We start from the raw sequence: 5,455 nt of genomic DNA on the forward strand, positions 1-5,455 counted from the left end.
GAGTTTCGATCCCAACCCTTTTATTTTAATATCTTCAATTGTTATTTAAATTTGACTATTTCTAAAAACCAATGCAAATTTACCAACCAAATCTTGTACATAGTTGCTCAATTGATTCTTGTAGGAATTAGTATAAATCCACTCCGCTCCCTGAGGACGATATCCTGATACTTTACCGGATTTTATTACTTGTACGATACGGTACACTTGTCGTTACATAAAATATCTAACAATATCTTAGAATCCTTTTGACTGCAATCATGTGTGAGTGTCTTGGATCACTCATGAACTTGCTAATCATGCCTACACTGAAGGAGATTTCTGGTCTAGAGTGACAAGTGCACCTTAAGCTTCCCACAAGTTGTCTGAGGTGTTGTAATTCAGCATATTGAACTTGGTTAGAATCTCAAGCAAATAATTTCTTTGATGCATGAATAGACCTCTTTCAATGTATTGAAACTCAAGACCAAGAAAGAATGAGAGCATGCCTAGATCAGTCATTTCAAATTCCCCTTTTAGGCTGCTCTTTAGGACCTCTATCCCCTTTGAACTACTTCATGTTATTAGAATGTCATCCACATACAAACATATGAACAAAGCTCCCCCTGAGTCAGAGAGAACTTGTTAATCCTCTTGTTCCATGCACTAGGTGCTTGTTTTAAGTCATAGAGTGCATTCTTTAGTCTTAATATCGTGCCATTATTTCCTTTGTTGATGAATCCAGGAGGTTGATTAACAAATACCACTTCTTCTAATGGACCATTAAGGAAAGCTGACTTCACATCTAGTTGCCATAACCTCCACTTCTTCCAGCTAGCTAGAGCCATTATGAGTCTTACTATTTCCAATCTTGCAACTGGTGCAAATACTTCAGAGTAGTCAATTCCCTTTTTTTGCATAAAACCCTTTACAACTAATCTTGCTTTGTGTTTTGCAATTGTGTCATGTGGTATTAACTTCACTTTATAGATCCATTTGACTGATATAGGTACCTTCTTAGTAGGCAAGGTAACCAATTCCTAAGTTGTTATTCTTCTCTATAGACTTGATCTCTTCCAACATTGCTTCTCTCCAAGTGTTGTTTGAAATAACTTCTTCAAATCTTACTAGTTCAGCAGCAGCCAATAGAGCTAAGTGTTGCACAAGGTCTCCTTCTGAGTTAATTGCCTAAAAGGAAATGATTTGTGTCTTTGTGGTCTTTCATTAGATGTCTCTACAATTGTGTCTAACACCTCTTCTTCTCTCGACAACTCATCATTTTCCCAATCAAGTTGCAGACTTGTTACTCTTGTGATTATGTCTTGATACCACTTCCATGATTCACATTCTTCAATGTGCACTATTTATTGAATATAACTTGATTGTTTGTAGGATTATATAGTTTGTATGAGCCAGTACAGTTGTAGCCAACAACGATCATAGGTTCACACTTATTGTCAAGCTTTTTTCTCCTTTAGTCTGGAATGTGAGTATAGTAGAGTGAACCAAACACCCTTAGATATCTGATTGAAGGCTTTATTCCAGACCATGCTTCTTCAGGTACCACTAATTCTAGTTTCTTTGTTGGGCATCTGTTGATGACAAACACAGCTATGGTAGCAGCCTTACCCTATAAGTTATGTGGTAGATTCTTTGTCTTCAACATACTCCTAATCATGTTGAGTATTGTCATGCCATTATGTTGAGGTGTATAGGAAGCAATTACCTCATGCACAATGCATTGATCCTTGTAGAAATCTGAGAAAGCTCCTGATGTGAACTCACCATCTCCATCTATTCTAAGGATCTTAATGTTTTTGTCTGACTGATTTTCCACCAGCTTCTTAAACTCCTTGAGTATTGACAGAACTTCACTTTTGAACTTGATGAGATAGATCCACAATTTTTTGCTTAGTTCATCTACAAAGGTTACAAAGTATTTGTTGCCTCCTAGTGTTGGAACATCAAATGGTCCACACACATCTGAGTAAATAACTTGTAGTAGATCCTTGGCTCTAGAGGCAGGGTGGCTGCTGAATGAATTCCTTGGTTGTTTGCTGATGAGGCAACTTTCACACACCTTCTTTGGAATCTGGATTATAGGTAGGCCTAGTACCATATTTTTGGATCTGAGTTAACTCAAATCTCTAAAATTCAGGTGACCAAATCTCAAGTGCTATAACCAAGAATCTTCATTAACCATGGCAGATAGACATTGAGACTCCATATTTGCTAGGCTTATCTGAAAGGTTCTATTGGATGTCATGGTTGCTCTCATGACTAACCTCCTTTTCTGGTCATAGATCTCTAATGCTCCATTGAGCAATTCCATTGAGAATCCTTTCTCCAGTACTTGTCCCATACTTATTAGATTGTTTTTCATGTTTGGTACATAGAGTACATCAGTGATTGGTGCTTGATTCCCATCATTCTTGTTGATCAAGACATCACATGTGCCCTCAGCTTGGATCACCCTGTTATCAAAAAATCTAGCAGTGCTTTTCTTTTTTTCATTAAAGTAAACTAATCAATCTCTATGTCTAGTCATATGGCTTGAGCAGCCATAATCAATATACCAAATGTCATTGCTCTTACTAACCTGACTTGTGACCATCATGAGTAGGAGAGGTTGGTCATCATTTTCTGCCTCAATCTCTTCCTTAGCCATATGTGCTTCACTATGTTGTTTGCTTCTATTGTCATCTTGTGTAAATGGTGACTTGCACTCAGTTGAAAAATGACCAATCTTGCCACAATTGAATCACCTGATCTTACTTCTATCAACTATTTTCCTTCCTCCTCTCCAATGATTCAGGCACCTCTTCTTACTGAGCTTTCTGGTTTGTCATGATCAAACCTTTCTTGATATATATTTTGGAAGTTTTTGTGACTTACACCTTTGAAACTCCCTCTGCTCTTTCCTCTGAATCCATTCATTCCTCCATAACTCCTTCTGCTTGTGATTTGGGCTTGCAGAGCTTGATCCATAGATCTTTAAATGAGTCTGTGTTCATGTGCCTCAAGTGATCCTTGAAGTTCTTCTATCTTCAACACCTCTAAGTTCTTGGATTCCTCTATTGCTACTACAATATGGTCAAAGTTAGGATGAGTGTGCACAACATCTTTTCAACCACTGATTGATCAGTGATTTTTTCTCCACAAGCCTTCATGACATTCATATGTGTGACAATTTTGTTGAAGAACTGACCCACCTTTTCATTTCCCTCCATTTGCATCAATTCGTATTGTCTCCTAAGAGTTTGCAATCTTACTTTCTTCAATTGTTCAGCTCCCTGGTTGCAGGCTTCAAGAATCAGGCAAGCTTCCTTTGAGTTGGTTGCATCGGAGATTTTTTCGAAGTGTGCTTCATCCACTCACTGATGCAAGAGAAACATAGCCTTACAATCCTTCTTCTTGTTCTCCTTGTATATTCTTCTTTCTGATGCTCCTTCATCAAGAGTGGGATAGCCTTGTTCTATAATCTCATCAACATCTTGGTACCCCATAATTGCCTTCATTTTGTACCTTCCATCGAGTCCAATTCTTGCCATGAAGAATTGGAAGGTTTGGTGGAAAATTTGTTCCACTCAGCCCCATGATGCTTTTCTGAATTTTCTGAAGATTTCTTTGTTGATCTTGAACCTATGCTCTTGATACTAGTTTGTTAGAACAAAGATAAAAGAATGCAGAAAGATTGAGAGGGGGAGAGAGAAAAAAGAGGAAATGGGCAATGAATTTCTTCTATGTATTGAGAATGAAATGTGTGTTGGTTAACATCTATATATGGTAAGCCTATTTATAGTAAGCTACTAACTACTTAACTAACAAAACTGAATTTTGAATTATATTTCTAACAAGGATAAAGTAGTGGGTTGAAGACATAAAGGTAGAAAGATGTATGTACTCACAATATAGGAATTTTATATAGTGTTATTGTATTATTTAATATTTATGTTTAATCATTATTGACTCTCAAAAAAATAATATAAATGAATTGTAAATTATATACATTCTGTATATAAATCTTTATACTTACGGTGTATATATTACACTCATAATTTTATGAGTTAAATCAAAGAATTATGTAACTAAGAGTATATTTTCATTGCATTTGGAGGCAATGCTTTTGATCAATATTTTGAGGTTATTGAACCCATGTTCTCCTAATCAAGAATCTCCCATAAGATCTCCAACATTTGTTCCATTCAAATGCATCTACAATTCTAGTGTTATTCATAGCAAAAAAAAGTTATAAATATCATATCACACATTTGATAATGTATTATCTAATATAATCTTTATCTTTTATTCAGACTTAAGATCAATTATATATAATATTAAATACACATATAATATCAATGTTTTTATTAATAATTTATGATAAATTATTATAACGATGTTCATTCTTATAGCCGATCTTACCAATTGAGATTAAAGCTTGATGATTAGGTGATCCCAAATATTAAGATTAAGGCACGATCACCCCTAATCTTGGCATATTTAATTTTCATACAGAGGAGGTAGATTATGCCTTTGCAACTCTACCAAACCAGCAATTCCAAGAAAATCCTTATGCAATATCAATTACAAAGTCAATAATGTAGAAAATTTAGCTTTATTAAACAAAGACAAAGTTGCAAACTATAAACGCTTCAAACAAGCATATAGATAATGCATTAAACTTGTATATTGTTGTTGCATAGATATTAATTTTTTTGTTGAAGAGTTTAACATTTATGTGCAAGACTAATTTGACTAAGAGTTTGATGGTATAATAAATATTAAACTCACTCTTAACTAATTTAATACATTAACGAAGTTATTAGTTAAGTTATTTAAATTAATATGTATATGGAAACCCAATAAACTTAGGATATTTGAACTATATGTAAGGCCCATTTAATTGTATATAACAAAAACTCATAAATATGAGGAAACCAGGCTATAATGTAATTAACGTAAGTTACAGCTCTGAGTGAGTGACTGATTCAAAAAATTGAAGAGTTATAAGATAGACATGTCAATTTTAATATTCAAATAAGTTCCAGCATAACATGATTTGGATAGAAACAAAATCAAATACACCATGTTACAGTATGAACGAATAAAATATGTTTTGAATTTTATAGTCTAAATAACCATTGACTTTTAAAGCATACCATGTTATTATGAACAAATAAATATGTTTTGAATTTTTCTTCAGGTAAAGTATTGAAAGTGGAAGAAGTGTTCATAGTGGAAGGACATAATTTAATTAAAAGTCAAATTACCATAAAAATGTAAAGAATGAGTAGGTCAACGACATCAATGACCAGGTATTAGGTAAAAAATTAATTTCTTTCGGGGTGTAATTACTACTTCTAACAAGTATCGCTCATAAAAATTGAATTTTTGATATTTTGGTCGTTGTAGGAACTTGTTGATTGTATACTATAGTTTGGAAGCACGTTTTAGTCATATTTATTTAGTGGAATAT

Source organism: Lupinus angustifolius, chromosome LG03 (assembly GCF_001865875.1).
Source record: "Lupinus angustifolius cultivar Tanjil chromosome LG03, LupAngTanjil_v1.0, whole genome shotgun sequence".
Classification (NCBI taxonomy): domain Eukaryota; kingdom Viridiplantae; phylum Streptophyta; class Magnoliopsida; order Fabales; family Fabaceae; genus Lupinus; species Lupinus angustifolius.